At 47.3% G+C, this 20785-nt stretch overlaps 1 long non-coding RNA gene across 1 annotated transcript; it reads right to left on the bottom strand.

The window, feature by feature from the left end:
* Nucleotides 1-412: 412 nt before the first annotated feature.
* LOC144155909 (uncharacterized) lies at nt 413-13221 on the bottom strand. Its single transcript, XR_013319670.1, has 3 exons — nt 12821-13221; nt 12280-12422; nt 413-3000 (listed from the first exon to the last, which is right to left on the bottom strand). It is a non-coding gene; the product is annotated as an uncharacterized LOC144155909 (long non-coding RNA).
* Nucleotides 13222-20785: the final 7564 nt, after the last annotated feature.

Raw genomic sequence — 20785 nt, 5'->3', positions numbered from 1 at the left:
TTGTTTTCAACAGTGAGCAAACCTTGGTGTACACCAGATATTGCCTTTTCAGACAAAAATAGCAGACAGGTAGGCAACGCTCTTTGTAGCAGTGCAAAGTCGTGCCACCTCTGTAAACATTTCGGTCGAGTTGTTGTCCCAGTCATGTTACGAATGGGAGCTCCTTCAATTTGTAATACTTCCATGGAGGCCTTTCCGGCCAGCTAGTGTACACAGACCAACAGACAGTTCTTCAGTGAAAATTTTCTGTATGCACTTAGTGAAAAATAAAGTAGGTTTGATGGCTTGCTTTGCTGCCATATTTTCATTTTAATCTGTTAGGCAGGACCTGGCGGTGAAGGTTACTTGTAGGACTGACACTTGGACAAGTAGATACAAACTATATTGAAAAGGTGCAACACAAGAAAAGGAATCGCACTTGTAAATAAATTTTATTTACACAAATGCACTGTACACGCCATTTGTGTGGTTACAATGAGGTGTACAAAACAAAACTATAGGCACCAGAAAGAATAGCAATGGCCATGAGAGGTAAACATGTACCCATTCAAAATTATATCCTGGCATGCTGCAACTGCACTTCAACAACAATACACATATAATCCATGCAGATTATGTGTATGGTCAGGTGAAGAGGATGAATGAAAGGATCTTTCCTTCTGCGCTGTTTTTTTTACTGCGCTGCAGCTAAAACCGGCTGGCTTCATAGATAGCGACCTTCCCATGGCAGCCGGCGACAATGAGGGCCAGCGTGCTGAAAATTGCTGGGTAGGGATGGCGCACTCCATCAGGTGGTGCTAAATAATCTCCAACCTCACCAGCTTCACTTTGCTCACAGAGTGACTGTTGGCATGAAATGTAGTGGCTGTACCAATAACAACCGACCGTTCTAGTTAGTATTTATATCACCGGTCAGCACCTAGAATACAATGGCTCGTCCAGACCTGACTCTCACCAATGGAAAAGTCAACGTATACAACTAAACCACACGGGTACCACACTGTCTGGCTCGACTACCATTATTAATTTTTGAGCATTCCCATTAATTCAAACATTCGTAACCTTTACCGACCTTGGCTCTACATGGAGAAGCTTTCTTTTGGCGTGACGGTCATTTGAGCACATGCGAAATTTGACAGGAAACGCTTGAGTTTGTGCAAAGCATTTCCAAATTGGCCATTTAAAGCACGGAAATGCCGTCATTCTTGCGCGGGAGCATAACAATTTTCCAGCTGCAGGAGCACTAGTTGATCCAAACTTCTTCAGGGGCTGCGGCTCTTTCACATAAACTGTGCCACTCATGTAGCACCGTCCTCAAGGTGGCTCGCCAGCCCTACAAATGGCAAAGTTGGGTATACGAGAGTTGGCCCTGGTCAGGGCCGGCGATGAGAACCGTACACAGTTATCTTCGTGATAAATTTTGAGCCACGCCCGTATACCAAAGCGATAAGAACCAAACAAAAAGAAAATGCTTTTGCCATGCCGCTGCTGGCCTTGCTCAGCTGTATGCAACAGTAAACCATCGGGTTGACTCAAAGTGCAACGCAAGAAAATTGCGCAGGATCTCATCATACTAAACAGGATGAGAGCGCGACAGCGTCTTTTATGGCTCGGTTTGTTGTCGAGCGTTCCGCCAATGCCGCCTATAGCCTACAATCCCGACAGTGCACTCAGTGCAGCCACTCATTACAGAATCACTATCCATGCTGCTGCGGCACTGCCTCGACTGAAGCAGAGGGCCAACAAAGACTGCGGGAGCAATTTATTTGAATGCACATTTATTTTTGTGTTGCACGTCTTACGGAGCGTGTTGCAAGGAAATCGGAATTGACCAAGCGCCAAATGTTTCTTTTTCTGCGGCAGTATATGCAACAGTGCACACCAAGTGCTTCTTGTTTATTTCTTTCTGGTCCACGCCATGGAACAACCATCCATGGAATGCCATGGATGTGCGCACCATTCTGTGACGTGGAATGTTAGGAATGCATTAGGAAATTGTCAGCTGTTGTGGTAGCAAGTAATATTTTCGCATTTAGAAAGCGATTCCCTGAAGCACACTGTCGAGCCCACAGGTGTACTTGGCGCAGTGTCAATGAGCCTATAATAAGTGCAACAAACTGAGGAGGAGGCGAAATACCATTGACAACAGGCCGGACAAATAGTTCACAATGCTTCAATGGGGATCACAAGCAGCACAAGCTGGTGCACTGGCATAGGAAAGAACTAAAAAAGGCCAAACAAGGAGAAAAAAAAAACGTTTGGCATCAGCGAGCATGGGAGGTCACTGTATATAAAGTCGGTCGGAGCAAAACTGTTTATCATAAACCCCCTCTCAATTTTTTTTAAAACTCATTCCTCACTCCGCCGCTGTCATTAAAACAGTTGCACGAGGTGTGCATTTCTAGAGCAGCCGTTTTTCTTATGAACGCAAACAAAATTGCCTTCGTGCGCAAAGTCTTAGACAACATTAATGCACCAACTGGTTTAATTAGCTGATAGTCTGCAACTACGGTATGCATTACAGCTCAAGTATGGCTTCTGTGCATTAACCTACAAATTTTAACTGCTGTACAGAAAACAAAGCAAGCTTCATTAAATATACATGCTGACAGCAATGTAAACTTGAAATTCCTTATAACAGAGCTAGAAATTCTTTCAGAGCTAAAATGATAAAATTCAGTGCTGAATGATGCAAGGCACCACTAAGTACTGTCATATGTACACGCTAAGAAAAAAGTTTAGCAATGTCAGTAACTCTTCGTAAAACTTTTCTTTGTGCCCTTTGGCAGGGCATGAGCAACAAAATGTCCCTGAATTGCTCCTAAACAATCGCTTTCTTCTTGTTGCTCTGCAAGTGCCATGGCTCCAGTCCACCGCTCAAATAGATGAGACACTCTACCCCGCTGACCACGAACAGAAGTTTTTGGCTCGCTCCAGGGACACAACACCAGTTGTACCAATCTGCACCAAGTTTGTTGCTACCTGGCTTGTGGCTCCCTGCTGGCAAAAGAAAAAAAAAAATGTGCAGTGAGAGTTAGACAAGGGATTGCAGGGGGAAAAAATCAATTTCTCCTTTTAAAGGATTGCAGGGCACACTGCGATTTCACGTATGCATAAGCAAACACACATGCACTCCTTAATGGAGGCTTCATGTCAATGAGGCATGGGTGACATAACATTGCCCCTTTGGAAGGGAGGTGTGTTCTCTTCATCTTGCTGGATGGCATGGCCAGCATGACAAGGATGACAAGACCGAGGGAAGGAATGATGATGTGGAACAGAAACAGTGGCATTCTACTAGTTCGTAACTGTTGCACATAAGAAGCTGCACTACTTCATGACTTTGTTACATTAGTGAGGTCCACATCTTCTTGTAAGCAAAGTTGCGATCCCGCCCATTGTTCCCCACCCTCTCCTTAGCGGGGTGCGGCTCCTGCCCCGAGTCAGTGGCGGCTTTGACGGTGTGTAGTGATGCAAGTAGTACGGATAAATTTTAGCCCAAGCTTGGTAGGTGCCCTACCTTATCGAATCGCAATCTGTCATTTTGTCAAAGTGTGGAGTCAATGGGCATGGAACAAAAAAGTGACGTGCAAGACAGAAAAAAAGAGTAACAATGTTAGACCACACAGAAAACACAGTGCAGTAGAAACAAAGGACAAGGTGAGGCCAGGGCAAGAGCTAACTTTCGACAAATGCTTTATTGCAGGACCTGCACTTATAAAAAAATCTGGCTCATAATAGGAGAGAAAGAAAGGAAAACATCAAAACGAACAACGAAAGATGAGACAAAAACCACCACGCGCCGCCTACGCCAAGAAATAAATCTCTAGCTTTCGTAAAGCCATAGATGGTGTATTGATGCGTTGATCACCGGAACATGCCATCTCAGTTGCTTCCACAAGTTCTTTCGTCAGTCCAGACTGGTGGCAATGCCAAGCAATCATCTCGTCGTGCAGGGGATAACACAGGTATCCCGATACGCACTTTTTACAATGGGCAGCCCGCTGGCCGTCAGTGGCAACGCTGCTTACTTTATTCTTGTACTCTTAAATGAACATTCAAATATCTGCTTGTTTGGCCAGTATAGTCGCTGCCACATGAGAGTGAAATTTTGTAGACAGCATGATGCCCACAGCGTACCAGCTTAGAGCAGACCGGTTTTTGCACACGCGTTAGGCAGGTTAACCTGCACAAGCCCAAAAGCCTGTTCGGGGCTGTGAACAAGACATTGATCCCACTAACAGCCACCTGGCTGCCCATTGTAAAATGTGTGTATCGGGAAACCTTTGTTATCCCATGTACGACCAGACAATTGTTTTGCATTACCACTGCTCTGGGCTGACGAGAAACTTGTGGAAGCAAGTGAGATAGCATGTTCTGGTGATCAGTGTGTCCGTAGACTGTCTATGGCTTTATCAAAGCCAGAGCTTGATTTCATGGTGTAGGCGGCATGTGGCGGGTTTCGTCTCATCTTTTGTTGTTTATTTATTTTTTCTTTTCTCCTCTTATGAGCCAGATGTCTTTATATGTGCTGACCCTGCAATAAAGCATTTGTTGAAACCTTACACTTGTCCCGTCCTCGACTTATTGTTTTTACTGCGCTATGTTTCTCGTGAGAGTATGAACCAACACGCCCAAACATTTTCCCTTCTGTTAGACAGCATCCAGGGCATAACAAAAGTTTACAGAGCGAAATAATGTTAAGTGAGCAAACGAGCTTTTCTAGGCAATGCCCAGGGGCATCGGGTATGCTAGGTACAGCAGTTGCTGCAAGAACCAACGGAGAGTGCAGTAACTGCACAGAGACGGCAGTAAGAGGAGGAGGCTAGGGTAAATATAGTCAGGATCCAGCTTACATGGCCTTATCGTCTGGCGGTAGAGCAGCGTATCGCCTTTATCACCTTCCAATAGTTTCAGGGAGAGAGGCCATGTAATTCAGCTGATATTAGTGCTCATTATCACGCTTTTAGAACTTCGCAGAGTAAACAATGCCAAGGTAATCATGCAGTGTTGAACCCAGAATAGTGGCTCAACTAGTTGCACAAAAAAAGATAAGTAACAGTCACTAAGCAGTGCTTAGCATGCTACACATGCCCTAAGCAGTGCTTAGTGACTGTTCGAGCGCTACCACATCGATTCACATTAGGTAAACAAATTTTTCTCATCCGGCATGCATTGCATTCTGTAAGCATATATGCTGGTGCATGTATATATGTGTGCCAGCTTATGTTGTATACATATGCACTAGTGGCATAGGCAAGATACATAAACTTGTGTATAGCTTCCTAGCCAATGCATTTTGGCCTTGGCAACTACAACACAGCCGAAGGTAAGACTAGCCAGAATTGTGGTGGAGGAACTCCTGACGTTTGTACTGTGGATACAGGAAAATTTTGATATAGTCAGGTACACATCACATTTTCTGATAAAATGTGGCACTCCCAGCATTCAGCTGAGCGACAGTGGGGTGCTGGTACTGGATGAATTGCATGGACATTGGAACGTAACGAAACCCTGCAGAGTATGAGTATAGCATTCCAGGTTACTCCATGTGAAGTAATACGTGATAGCTTAAGCAAAAAGCACCATATTCGTTTGGTCGTGGAAGTCAACCAATGTGTAAGCAAGGTGCTCACTGCATGTTCCAAAACATGCAAACGTCTATTGCAATCTCGTCCTGTCTAGTATGTTCGGCTATTACGCACGCTTTCAGTGTTTAATGAACTTCTTATTTTCGCTACACACGCCCATTGAACGTACGCACCACAACCAGCTGCGCCACCGATGCAGTGAGCAATTTTTGCGAGTGTCGCCCTCGCCTTACCGCGGTCATAATACGTTAACACAAATTTACTCGTAAATTTTAACCCCATAAAAATCAGATTTAATCAAATTTAAATGTTTAGAGAATTATTCGATCACTGACTGATTCGCACAATCGTTACTCGCAAGACATCCAATCGTCATCGCATCGTCACTGCAAGTTCTTGATCCGAAAATCGGCACATCGTAACGGTCATTCTACGTAGTTTTTAACGAAATCGATGCCACAAAGCAAGTTACACTGGCTGCAAATCATGCCTGAACATCCAAGGAGTACTATAAAAACCACGGCGCAACCGCAAACAGTAGGGCTCTTTGATTTCCAGTCTCGGACTCGCAGCGGACTCCCCGAGAAGCAGCCGGCATTAGATTTTCCCATGTATCCCTATGACTTCGGGGAATCCTCGGAATACCCGCGGACTACCCACGGTGAGTCTGAGACTGTAAATCGAAGAGCCCCAATGAAGCAACCAAGTTACAGCCACGGGACGTGCGACAATGCCGGTAAGCAGTTCGGCCTCTTCCACTGGCTAATATTAGTACTTTACACAGGTTAACTGTACAGAACTGCTAGGCTCCGAAGCTTTTCCGGCTTCGGGTGCGTCACTTAAGCTCAAAAACAGCGTAATATAGACCGTAACTAATGAATAAGCGGTATTTGAGTTCAATAACGCAATTGCCGTAAGCATACATGGGCGCCGCCATCTTGAATGTTTGTTTACATCAATGTTACCAGACCAGCATCAACATTTCGCTAAATTTAGCGGCCACTTACAATTATTGCGATCTGAGTACTCGTTAAGCTTCAAAAAATATGAAATGGTAATAGAGAAAGCCAAAATAGCATGGTATTACTCCACACAAACGCGAAATCCGCTGTAGCAAATCATGGTGCACTTGTAGCAGTTGCTTCAGCATGGTAGATTGGCGGCAAATTTTAAATGCATACAAGCAGATTTGTCTACAGTGTTCGACCTAATCTCTTGTTAACTATTGGTGACAACATATTGTTATTCAGGTACGCTGTCTTTCGGTTGGTAAGCGCGCTTTTTTTCCGTCATGCCGCTGCTGCTGACTGTGTGGCTTGCTGCTAGTTTTCTTTCAAGAAAGCCCCGCATTTATACGTTCCTTTCTGTATGACCAGCCATTGGTAACAGACACGTTTTCACTGTCTTTTTCATGTGGTGCAAGCTATGTTCCATCAGGTGTATGTGACACCTGAGGTAAGCTTCCACAAATTTCTGCATTCTCCAAACGGGTGAAATAGAACAAGCTATGAATCTGACAAAAAAAAAAAAAAAAAAAAAAAAAAAACCGGCGGGCAACCAAGAATAGCTTGTTTTTTTTTTTTTTCTTTTGGTTCAGAAACAGCGATTTCTTGTGTATGGTTGGAGCATTGTTGGAAAAATACACTGGCACATTGGAGTCCAGCCTGATGATACTTTTGCCCTCTGTGCACATAAAGCTGAAGTATCATTCGAAAACTCGGAATGCAAAATAAATGTGCTGAATACTGTCGGCAGACCAAGTGTGTTTTGTTCTTCAATTGCAGTGAGCTGTTTACGGTGTGTGATTTTGAGATTATTGGTAGCAGCATATCTGCATTGGGTGTGCTAAAAGTAAACATGATACAAAACTAGGATACTGCAAACTTTTCTGAAAGACGGCTCAAGAATACGATACTCCCTAATGCAAAATTTGAGCGCAGTGCAAACTGCAGTCTTCTCGGTGACAGCGTGTAGCTGCTGTGTCTCAGGAAGTGATCGTGTCATCAGTGAACACACGACGGCGGACGCTACTCTGGCATTTTCTCACAGCGCCTCGGTGCCACTGAGCATGTCTCGCGTGGCCTCTGCGTACTGCCCTCCCTTTCACACTTTCATTTTACTTTCCTCCTCCGCCTTCCTGCTTGCTCTATTTCATTTATCTCCAGTGCCCTCTTCTTCGTTCGGTTACAACAAAGTCGATGGCCACACGAAACCACAGGGGTCAAGCGGGCACTTAAAGCCAACTGCATTCGAAATTTCGACCTCTTGAAAACACCATTTCCGTATAGTCTGCTGAAAAAGAAAGCAAGATGCAATATACAACGGCTAAAATACGCGTGTGGACGCCGCAAGCGGTCAGCAAAAACTGGCGATTTTGAAACCGAAAACGAGGAGAGCGCGGCCATCAAAAAGTAGTAGAATAATTAAGTGAAGCATCAGTTTTACAGTTAAAAAATGGGTGAAAGAAGTAAGTCCACCATGGGTATAAACATTTTAAAAATGAGATGTCTATTTATATGTTGTATTAGCTGGCGCAGAATCTAGCAGTACACCCTATGTCGAACCACATTCCATACCGAGACACGGTGCTAGTAACTCCAATACCTTCGACAAACATCACGTAAACTGATAGGTTCGCCTGGTGAACTGTCCAGGCACGAGTCATGAGGTCCCCAGACAGCTCCGATGAAAACCATGCAATCTGATGGCTTCAGCTGGGAGGCTATGGAGCCCTGCAGTGTTGTGGAGCCACCAAGGACTTGCTTTCGTTTTGTATGTTATTTCTCCTTGTAAGCCATGCTCCATGTGTACCCAGGGAATATAGTGGCTCTTCACTGCTTATAACACTAAATATTTATCCTCATGGAGCAGATAAGGTTTGCAGCTCATTAATACAGAAATAAATGTTGGCTCTGCCACATGACATGCAAACTTCCAAGCTTCACTGCATGGCATTTTCTTTAGTGTTAGCTTTTTTGGCACGACGCCGAAGCCATGCAAGAAAGCCTACCACAAAAGCCTTGCACAAGAGTGGAACTCTGGCAGCCAATGTTGGCTGAGGTGCAACGCTACCTGGGCAAAATTTATAAACTGGAAAGAAGTTTCCCATCAATATGGTGGTATGAGTGAGAAATCAAGGTTTATTACTTGCTGGAAATGCTTGCATTAAAGTAAAGGTCATACCAACCACTAACGTACCTAACCTCTTTTCAATGCCTGGAGCAAGCCATTCAAATGCAGTCGACTCTTGATCATCACCTAATTGGAATTTTCGGGTAATTGGAAGCAATGCTCTGGTCCCACCAATGTTACATTCAATTCAGTAGAAGAAATTGCTTGGTAATTTAAAGCTGAAACCCAATTTTTCGATTAATTGAAAGTTATTTTGAATAAAAAGCATCAAGGTGAACATCACATCTTGATAAAATTGGAAATTTTAAAGCGTCAAAACACCGCCGTGTCCTGCAATGTTGGCACCATCACAACCGAGGCAGCGCATAGCTGATAAAGCAGCCGGTCACTTGAGACTTGTGCCAGTGTAAGCATCTCTCTTTTGAGGCCCTCAACCTTCTTTGTTGCGCACAGCTCCGTGCAAAAGTTTGCGTGGTGAAAGCTTCAGGCTTCGATTTTCACCACAAGTCTGAACTATCACGGCAAGCTGTGTCACATTCGAATAGGCAACAAAACAAAACCAAGAAGAGAAGATTGTTGCGGACCAATGGCAATGCGCTATTGTGCCTTCTGTTTTTTTGTTGCGGACTTTGTACTAATGGTAGCCAACTGTATAATTTCTCTGGTCACAACATGTTGAGGAAACCGCATTTTCCACGGCAGGGTGTGCCAAATTTCATTCCGCTGCCTTGCCATACTGTCTTAATCTTTTAAGGGGCAACCACACGCAGCGACAGCGAAAAGCGACGTGAAAACTGTAACTCAATGGGTACACCAAACAGATAGCACGAGTGACAGCAACAAGTGAAAAAAATGATCAAACTGCCGCCAATGCGCTCCGTCGTCATCGTTCGTCGCTGCTGCTCACTTGTGGGCTGCTTCTGTACAGCAAAAAGCAAGCGGCAGCGTCAGCCCGTCGTCTTCTGCTGTCGACTCCCTTAGCAACCTGGTTATAAACATTTTCGCTTGTCACCGTCATCCACACTACCAGTTTGCTGTACCCATTGAGTTACGTTTTGCCGTCGCTGCATGTGGTTGCCATTTACTTGCCATTTTTTGTACCATTTTCCTAGCGATACATAAATATTCTAATGCCTCAGGTCCTGACGACTGCCTAAGTTATCTTTTTTGTCACTTTGTTTTAAAAACTCTATAAACAATGAAAAAGATATCTGTATTCGAATATATTTGATTCATTCAATCCAGTCAGTTTTTGCTATTTGTATTTTATGCACAGTTCGAAATTTCCTGTTTGCATATCTCTTGTTAATATATTATGCAAGATTAAATGAATGAACAAGCTGACCAATTGTTCCAACTTTCTAGGGAATGTGAGAGCAGTTGAAAAAACGAATGTACACAGAGAACGAAATCTCACTGGTAATAATCGTGCGTAGAAACCAGGGTCGGAGCAAAAAAAGAAATGCCAAAAGCAGATATCTAACGCACAGTAAATGTCCACAACGAAGTAACTTGTGATGTTTCCATGTGAAGGAAGAGAAAGAGCAGGCTCAGAGGAGGTTGGCACTGGACAACTTCTTCTGAGCCTGCTCTTTCTCCTCCTTCACATGGAAGCATCACAAGTTTCTCCGTTGTAGGCATCAATTTCCTGACTACCTGTGATTGTGTACCCCTTCTCTCTCTTCTACCGTCTTATCTTTTCTTCATATGCTGCATGGCCAAAATATGAAGTAAAAAAAAAAAAGAGGTTAGCAGAGGGTGGTACATGAAAATTCTAGTTGAAGGCTGTAGGATAAAGCGAACAGCAATAGGGATCCTGCGGTTATTGCCATTTTAACCTCTCGTCACGGCAAATAAAAAGTCAGAAAAATCAGATGGTGAATGGCTTCAGCATATTAAGTTTCAGACGTCGTTATACACTGGCACAATAGGGTGGACGGCAGCGCCACTGACGTGTCTGAATGATTGGACAATCTAAAAAATCAGTCTGTGACTGTGTACAGGTGCCGTCATAAGTAATTGGAGCACAGGAGCTGTGGCCGAACTGTATCGGAGCACCGTGTAGCTGCACCGGCGGTAAATGAAAGGACGAAAACACGCTTGCGTGCCTGCCGACGGTGATGGCCCATCTATACCTCTCAAACCCCTTTTTAAATTTGGCTTCGAGCATTGCTCGCAGCATAGTGCTGCTCTCGGCCACGGCGCTGATAGCAGACGATTCTGGCAGCGTCTCTGGCGCACTTCCAGCTGCCGGAAAAGCGGCGCGCTGTCACGGGAATTTGTAGTGAGTTTTTCGTTCAAATATTTTTACGTGTGTACGCTATCAGCGCCATCGCTGAGACCAGTATGCTGCGAACAATGCTTGAAGCCAGGTTAAAAAAAATGGCTTGAGAAGTACAGATGGGCTATCGCCGTCGGCAGGCGCACATGCGTGTTCTCGTGCTTTCATCTACCGCCGGTGCAGCTACACGGTGCTCCGATACAATTCGGCCGCAGCTCCCGTGCTCCACTTATGACGGCACCTGTACGTAAAGATCGAAGTCAAACATTGCTTTCAGGATTAATTTTTCATCAAAGAATTTGGCATGACCTACTCGTTCGAAAGCACCTTTCGTCGCATGAGAGCTTGCTCACACCTATGACAATGCCACCAAGGAATGAGAGACCTGAAGAAGACACCACTCAGTGGAGGGGTGTGAGAGAAGAAAACCCAGGGGCAACAAATGGATATAGACAAAGCAAGATAGCAGCAATCGGAAATGCAGCAGGCAGGCCTTAGTTCTTGTTCTACAGTGTACACAAATGGGCTCAGGACGATGACTATAGCATGAGCAATGCGAAACAAATTCTCGTCTAGTGATGTGAGACTGGCCAAGAAGTGCCCCGTGTTAGCGAAAAGTAGCGATTGCTACCTATTCTTTGATTACCTATGTAATACCCCGCAAGGGGCCTTTAAGGGTACATTAAATGATGATGATGATGATGAAGACTCCTGGAATTTCGAAACCACACTTGTATTGATTGAGAAAATTTCTGCTGAAGTGCAATTACGTTAGTAAATTGCAATCTTTAGCAATTCAATAACCCATAAAACGACCATGCTCAGCAACCCTTGTAGTGCGATTATAGCAATTGAAAAAGAGAAGCAGCTGCATTACGCACACTCAACACCAACTGTCGGGAATCAAACATGAGTGTGTTAAGTGGGCCCACCACATGCTACACAGTATTTGTTCATTGAAAGCATCAAGTATCTCTATTGCACTTTCCCTCCAACAGAGTCATGACATGCATTCCGTGAAATAAATTCCATCTTCCAACTCCTGCATACAAACGCTGAAAATTCTCCATTCTGTTTTTTAAAAAAATTAGAACAGAAATTGTGAGGACAGGTGCAAATTGTATCGACACACACACACACACACACACACACACACGCGCGCGCGCACGCACGCACGCGCGCCACATATATATGTGGCTCCTCAACAGAAATATACTTGCACTGCACTGTCTACGAAAAACAGGATCGGGAGCGCAGATTCGGCGAAACACTTACATCCGCAACGAGAACAGTGGCACCCTGTATGCCAAGGCATGGACAAGCAGTCTCTTGAGGTAGGTCTGGCTCTTAGAAACGGAGCAGGTCACCGATCAGCCACTCGTACACATGCTGGGACTATGGTGGAAATTTATCAGCCCCTGTAACGAAAGCGCAGTGAGCGGCGTCTCGATGACACATGATACGAAATAAATACCTCCGAAACATTGCTTGCTTTACATTTGTGCGTGAAAAACCCCTGTTCTGCTTACTACAGCTGTTAACGTAGTAAGCCTCCATGTAATAACTGTCACTAGTGGTAAGCATAGTGACACCATATCAGATTCTAGCCAACAGTTACGCATATGAGCCTGTAAGTTAAAAAAGAAAAACATTACGACACTAGCGTGTGTTTCGGGTGTGCTTTCGCAAGAAATGGCACGTAGCTTATCCACTTTGAAATTAGCCTACACTTCTACCACGAACACTAAATGCAACATCACCTTGTGTGTTTTCTTCTCCGTATGAAAAGGGCGATGTGACAAGTCTAAACACTTACCTCCTCACGAGCTTGTTGCTACCACCGACGTTGACGGCCACGAAACCGAGCTAGCGAAGTCTCAGACTTTGCGCGGTCGAAGCTGAGGCGCAGACTGACGTTAGGCTCGGTAGGACCCTAGGAACTTCAGTTGGAGTAAAAGCTGCGATTCCAAACCACGAAGGCACACAGGCCGTCCGGCCGTTCAGTGGTTCAGTCGAAACGGTGCCGGAGAAGCAGGGAGAAGCACGGCCCGCGCGGACAGACAAGCAAGAAATGCGCAAAACAATGTTGTCAGCACGGCCAAAGGCCCTCGATTTTTCAGACCAAAGTTGGAGACGTTTTGAGGCAAAAACGACAGCGTTGCCAGCATAGTTTGGTGCGTTTAGGCCGATTTGGCGGCGGTCGCGGGCGGGTTTTAGTCGGATGCACGTGAAGTAGGATGTGGGGAGTGTGCAAGCGGCGGTGCCGAGCAACGCCGGTGGGCGTTGACACCGCCAGGTGGCGCTACCGCTGCGTTTAGAGTTATTCTAGTTCTGGTTGCCCTGACGCAGCAAAACCACGCGTCTGGCCTAGCACTGCGATCTTCTCGAGTTGTCTTTCTATTTTCCAAGGCGTTCAGAGGCTAAGCAAGTATGTAAACGGCTAAATGCGACTTCTCCTTTACTTAGCTGCTCCGGCTCGAGCACGAGAGATGTGGGCCGTGGTGGTTGCAGGCACCTCTGGTTATGTTACCCGCGATTCTGATTCACCTCGAGATTTATGTCGTGCGCGGGCGCTTCTGAATGTCTATGGACTGTTACCTGTGTTCTCCTTGACTCGCCACACCTAACGCTTGAGTATGAACGCATTTATATGCTCTTCAAAATTCAGAGGTGCTTGCAAATCGAAAGGCGAATTAGCTTATAGTTATTTCCTCTTTATAATTATTAATAAAAAAATTAAGGAAGCTCACACTAACGCGTAAGACTTGAAGGTAGCGAAGCTGTACGCATCCTTCACGACCAACAGTCCACGATTGCAGCCGAAATTTGCTTCTTCGCAACTGCAACGACCTTTACGTCTCCATCAGTATTGCTATAAATGTGAGCTTCTTTCATTTTTTTGGAAGTGATAATCATTGGACATTACTTTGGAGGGGCATACGTACGCTATTACGTGTATTTACATTTCCCAGCAAGTGTTGCCACTATTACGGAGAACGTTGCAGTTTTTCTCGTTCCGCACAAGTGTTGCGGCTATTACGGCGAACGCTGGAGTATTTTTTTTTTTTTGCCAATCTTCTTCCCCTTCCCCAACTACGGCCATGTGGCCTCCCATATCTTAATAAATGTCATTCATTCATTCATTGGTCAATCTCCCTAAGCTTGACAAACGTGCGCAGGGGGCGCTGCAGGCGGTCGTCATTGCTGTTCACACACTGTACATTAGAGGAATGGAAAGACGATTGGAGGAGAGTGGATTAGGCTTTGACTTGTCGTACCGAAGCAATAGAGAGTTGGTGGAGCAACGGATTCCCGGATTGATATAGTGTTGCTGGCAGATAATGCGGAAGACCAAAAACTGGCCGACATTTGTGGTGATGAGGCAACGTACCTAGGCCTACATTTTAACCCACAGAAATCTGCAGTCATGGTGTTCAACGAGGAAGCTTATACAGCACCAATAAGAATTCAACAGGAGGCCATACCATTAGTAAATAAGTACAAATACTTGGGGATCTGGCTTAATGAAGGAAAAGGCTACCTGAATGCCCATGAAGAACACCTCAAACTGAAAGGGAGACGAAATGCAGCAGTAATGAAACATAGAGCACTTTGGGGTTACAATATAGTACGAGGTAGTGCGAGGCATCTGGAAAGGGGTAATGGTGCCGGCGCTCACGGTCTCTAATGCCGTATTATGCTTAAAGTCCGATATCCTGTCGGGACTGGAGGTTAACCAAAAGGCAGTCGGCAGATTAGCACTGGGAGCTCACAGTAAGACTACAAATGAGGCGGTACAAGGCGATATGGGTTGGGCTTCATTTGAGGCGAGGGAAGCGCAAAGTAAGATACGTTTTGAGGTGACCATTTAGATGAGAAGAACTGGGCAGCCAGAGTGCACAGGTACGTGTACCTTAAAAGTGTGGACACCCAATGGCGGAAGAGGACGCGAAAGCTGGCGGCTAAATATATCTTGACCGCGGCAAATAAACAAGTGGGGGCAGTTAAAAACCAGTGAACGAAACAGAGACGCTCATGTGGAAAGAGAGGATGGAAAAGAAGGGATCGCTGGGAATCTACAAAGCAAGCAAAAAAGATATCCGGAAAGAGAACTTTTATGACAACAATAAAGGTAGTGCGTTGCTCTTTGAGGCGCGGGCTGGCTGCTTGAGAACTCGAACTTACATGAGCAAATATTCGTCCCAGGATGAGACATGTGTTGTATGTGGCAGGGATAAAGAAACAATCGACCACATAGTAATAGGATGCCAAAAGATTCAGCCGGATAGAATTGGGGGAAAAGTCCTACTTCCTGAGGCACTGGGCTTCGCAATAAATGGAAACATTAACTGGTCAGCAGTAGGTATTACTAAGCAGCGGCTAGAGTATTGGTGGGAAAAAAGCAGGGAAGTCGATAAAATAACAGCCCGGCCAGGGGTAGCGGCAGGGCAGAATTAAAAAGAAATCCGAGTTTAGGGACTAAATTTAAATTCAAAATACTAAGGTAGGCTAGATGGCGCACGCCATCACCCCGATTCAAAGGGGAGGCCTTTAATCATCATCATCATCATCGTGTGGCACGCACCAGTGCCAGAAGGAGGAGGAGGTAGCCTTTATTGTCAACTTTTTTTTCCTCCATGCTTATTGTGGCAGAAAGACGCTACGTCAAGTGGAGGAAAGGGGAGTAGAACTGCCGGGCGGTCGCCACGCGGCCCGAGCTCACGTGTGCGTGCTCGAAAATTTCTTGGTATTTTAGATGCGACTGCATCTCATTCACTCGCCTTGTCCCTGCATCCGGCGTCGTCGGCGTCCGCCCCTCCCCCATTCTCCTCGCCGCTTGAGCTGCGCTCTCCGCCGCTCACCCCCTCTCCTCTCCGATAGCGAACACTCTCTCGCGAGGGTACGTGTTAGTTAGTACAGTTAGTACACTGTAGCGAGGGGCATTGCATTGGATTCGATTGGATTGGATTTGGATTGGATTAAAGTGGATTGTGTTGCGTCATAGCCGCGGCAGACGCACTGGCGCCGGCGCGTCCCCTCACCGTTATGCGCGCTATAAAACGCGGTGCCTGCGCCGCTCCGCTCCATCGTTCCAGCGCCGTTCCTCCGCTGTCCAACGCTGCAACGTGAACCCCCTATGCGTCGCATCTACACAGGGGTTCCCGCGAGGGGAGGTGGGAGTTTTTTTAACTGCGGACACGAAAAATTCACTTTTCACTTATAACAGCAGAACTATTTAACAGCAGAACCAGAAAAAAATAACACGAAAAAACTCCCACCTCCCCTCGCGGGAACCCCTGTGTAGATGCGACGCATAGGCGGAGCGGCGAAGGGACCGCGTTTTATAGCGCGCATAACGTTGAGGGGACTGCGTAAGCCGGTCCCAGTCGGTGACGACGTTGGCGTACTTGTAAAGCGGCGTGAACTCTAGGTGTTTGAGCCAAGCGTGGATGTTGCTTCGCCGGAGAACGGCACACCGGTTATATGCGCAGCGCGCCCGAAGGAGAGGAAACCGCGGAAGAGAGAGTACTGCATATGCGCCGGCCCCAGCGCGTCTGCCGCGGCTATGACGCAACGTGCCGCGGCTATGACGCAACACAATCCACTTTAATCTAAGCCAATCCAAGCCAATTCAATCGAATCCAATCCCCATGGAGGAAAGAAAAGGTTAGGAGAGGCCCTGACGTCACATTTGTGAAGCCGAGTCCCGGCATGACCATCGCCCATGACTTGAGCCCACGGAGCCCAGCACTCTATCCCATCATCCTTTGCTGTCTCCGGTTTGATTTGACTAACATGGCGTTGCCCTGCCCTCCCACTTCGAAGCGAAAACAGCTTCGTCGCTAATTCCTCGGTGCGATGTCATCTTCTAAGCTGTTGATTTCGCCTTCAATTTGCCCACTCTAACCCTCACCCAAAGTTTCAATCGAAAAACGGCCTTCGTTTTTGAGATAGAAGGACCATTTTTCTGCTCTTTTCTAAAAACGTTTCTCGTAGCAACTGCACTGGTTTGCAAGCGTAGCGAGGCAGCGACATACCAAGCGCCTTAAAAATTTGTCCGTTTTATTTGCCCAATTTGGCCGCCGCAATTGTAAACAAGTAAGCAACATTGTCCATGGGCTCAAGAAAAATGACGTAACTTCCTCCACACTTTTTGCAATGCATTGGTATGCTAGGGGCCTCTCCTGAGTATTCTTTCCTCCATGCCAATCCCCTTCGCCAGAGAGTGTTCGCTATCGGAGAGGAGAGGGGGTGAGCGGGGGAGAGCGCAGCTGGCGCGGCGAGGAGAATGGGGGAGGGGTGGACAACGCCGACGACGACGACGACGCCGGAGGGACAAGGCGAGTGAATCAGATCTCTGCATCTAAAAATCCAAGCGCACGTGAGCGTGCGCTTCGTGAGGAGCGCCTGGCGTCGGCCATACAGTTTCATACAAATAAGAAACTCTATGGCGTCGGCTAGTCTTGCGCCACGCACGGGTTTATAACCTTGCGGGGTGTCTAAATGGGGGGGGGGGGAGGTTGGGGTGTATAAAGATCCCAGGGCTCATGGTTGTGGAATCTTTTTTTTTTTTTTTTGGGGGGGGGGGGTGTCGACATCCTTCTGGGAGTTGTTGGGGGTGGCGCCACGCGAGGAGCTCGCAAAAAATGTAAAGAAAAAAATTACACCGTGCACGTGCACACTGAGGGGATGCAAAGCCGAGGAGTAGTAGCGTGTTAATTGGTTGTTAGAGTAAAGACACGTGTAGTAGCGTATTAAATGTCTTCTTTATTTATCGAGCAGTGGGGAACGTTTTGCGGCTTCTCGTTCTCGAAGCGAGGAATCCGCGTGCGACGCTGGCGTTTCGAAGGGTTGTCACGTTGCCCAACGCCATCTGGATCAGCTACTCGCCGCTGGCATTTCAAAGCAGCTTCTCGTTCGAATCCGCTGCTCAACGCTGCCGTTTACGTTCGGCGTCGCGAGCTCTCCGCTGTGCAGCCTTGTCTTCGGAGGTGCTCGCGATTCTGACAGTGTGCTGGCTGGCGCTAGTTGAAGGTGTGCCAGCCAGTTCGCTGACGGAATCGGCGTCCATTTCCAGTCATCGGACGGCGCAGTACCGAAGAAGCAATTGCTGGGGCGGTATTCTCGTATTCTCGTAACTGTCCCTTTTGAGTCCCTTTCATCGTGATGTACTTCCGGTTAAGCAGTGGACGTTAGCAATAGGTTTGTTGCGCTTGCGTTACGTCACTTCCGGTTGTTTGCTTTTAGCCAATCAGGGCTCGCCAAAAGGGACACTTGAAAGGGACGCAAAAGGGACAAAACTCGAGAATACCGCCCCTGAGCGGAGCGCGGACGGGGTTTATTTGCAGAGCAGAGGGAGTGGAGAGGAGGAGCAGCGCGCATGCGCGTGATTGGACAGCTGGTGTGGAGAGGGGAGAGGAGGAGCAGCGCGCGCTAGCGCACAGGTGGTGGGGAGAGGAAGAGGGGAGAGAGAGCGGCGTTATCACAGCTGTTGTGGAGAGGAGGAGAGGTGCGGACGCTGGACGACTGAGGGTCGACTAAGAGATGCTTTGCATCTAAAATACTGAGCCCACGTGAGGAGCACCCAACGTCGGCCAGCTCGACCTTCGAGAACACTCTGTCTAGCGCATTTGTGGCGTGATCTATCACGTCTTTGCCAGTTCATTTGCGTTCGCGCCTGAACTGGGGAGCACCGACGCTGAGTTCGCGAATCTGGTGACCGCGGGTTCTAGCGCGTGCTAACGCCGTCCACTTTGGGAGAGGTGTGAACGCCTGCGGACAAAACAATCCGGGCCAGACAGTCAGCGAGAACTTTCAGCGGCAAGTTCCAAAATAAATATTCGGTGCAACACCCGGGTCTCCGACGTAGGGAAAGGGGCCGCCAGCTCTGCTGTTTCTCCAGCGCCATTTTTTTTTCAAACTCAAAAAAAAAAAAAAAGAAAAGGCCGGCGATTACGAAACTCCCTAATGCGATCCTTGAGCGCAGCAGCTGCAGTGCGCTGAGGCAGCACTCGACGGCAGTGATGATCAGCCTCTGCGTCGGCGGCGCACGCGCACCTCACGTTTTCGCCAAGCGTCGCGCCGTCGAGCACCTCATGCGGGCTCAGCATACTGCCCCCTCCCCTCCCCTCCCCACGGCGAACCACCCTACCCTCCCAATTTCGCGACACCCTTCTCCTTTCCTTTCTTTCACTCATCGGTCTTCCCATCCTTCAATTTTTCTTTCACTCGTTGGTCTTCCCATCGTTCGCTCGGCCACGACGACGGCGACGCGGTGCAGCCCAGGGCTGCGGCCTTAAAATTTGTTACATACAGTGAATGATGGAGCAGATTACACTTCAGTGTGGTGGCACAGTTTATTTCGCGGGATTTACACCTTTTCTCCAGTTCGTTATCTTCTTGCAGCTGCGTGCACTTCTGGCCTATGCAAACATATGGGTGCCGGCTCTGACAGCCCGGGGCAAATCAGTGAGGCATCTTTCTTACATGCTGGACATAAAAGAAACACACTTCCCCAATGCTTTAAAAACACTTAAACTTTCGCACAGATGACACCGGACGCACATTGCCATCCGCGTTTCCTCCGGTCGGCGGCGGCGGCAGATCAGCTGAAGTAGGGTGGCTAGCTGAAGATTCTCCACCAACGCCCCTGGCGGCGGTCTACGGCGCACGGCTTGCCGAAAGCAAAGCCGCATCAGCCCGCTCGACACACTCTCTCTGTGGCGTCACTGAGCCGGCTTGGGGCCTTGTTCTGGCTCAATCATAAACACTGCAGGCGTGACCGCAGGAAATTCGATTGTAGTATGGGCTCGACGACCACTGCACTACCATGACTTAGGACGCAACAGCAGTACAATGTGTTCGGTGGTTATGACTTCGCAACGTAGCTAAAGTTTGATGATGATGATGCCCAACAGCTTCACCTTTGAATCAATACCGTCACGCCCGAGTTTTTGCGTGATTATGTCCTTATGTCTACTGCTACTTTTCTTTTTCTACGACTGCCACGATACTCTAGTCGCTCTAGTCGCCTTTTCCTTATCTCCACTGCAGAGTTAAAGCTTCCGCCATCTGTAAAACGCAGTGCCGCTGAAAGTTGACTCCCAATTTTCGGCTGAATGAATACTCTGGCATTCCATTGCTACGTGTCATTTGTTTCCGCATCATAGTTTCATACCAATAATGCTAATAACCGGAGTTCCATGGATTTCATACTGTGCATGCCCTGGCGATGGCCTTGCACGCTCCTGCAACACGCGACCGGGCGCGTATTGAAAATTTTCGCATCTTAGAGCAGCGCTTCTTCAGCACTCACCGCGAACGAATGGTGCTTTTATTCGTGCTCAAGACGGGTGGAGCCAGGCGTACAGGGCCGCAAAATGCTGGACTGCCTTCGCTATGCGTGTTGCCGGTATGTAGCGCACGCCTAATCAAGGCGCCAGCGTTCCCGGTTTCGTGCGTGGGAGGTGCACGAGCCCGCCATATAATGAGCCCATTCTTTCAGCATTTCCCATACCTCCCATATTCATTCCTTTCTCTTTCTGTCCTCAGTACCCTCCCCCCCAGAGGGAAGTAGCAGGCCCAAGATCAATTTCTCAGGCCGACCTCTTCAATAAACATTTACTCTCCGAGTCTTTCAACCGCCGGCACACGCGAAACAAGTTTTCATCCGCGATGAGCCCTCGAACGCAGTCCTCGCATAGTTTACCTTTCCACCTGCTCCGCTTGCTCGTCCTATGGTGATAGCTTCGACTCTGTCAGTGTGCCTCACAACACTACA

This window comes from Haemaphysalis longicornis, unplaced genomic scaffold (genome assembly GCF_048455015.1).
Source record: "Haemaphysalis longicornis isolate Haplotype H1 unplaced genomic scaffold, Haemaphysalis longicornis Haplotype H1 scaffold_1, whole genome shotgun sequence".
Classification (NCBI taxonomy): domain Eukaryota; kingdom Metazoa; phylum Arthropoda; class Arachnida; order Ixodida; family Ixodidae; genus Haemaphysalis; species Haemaphysalis longicornis.
This window is presented reverse-complemented; position numbering and strand designations above follow the sequence as displayed.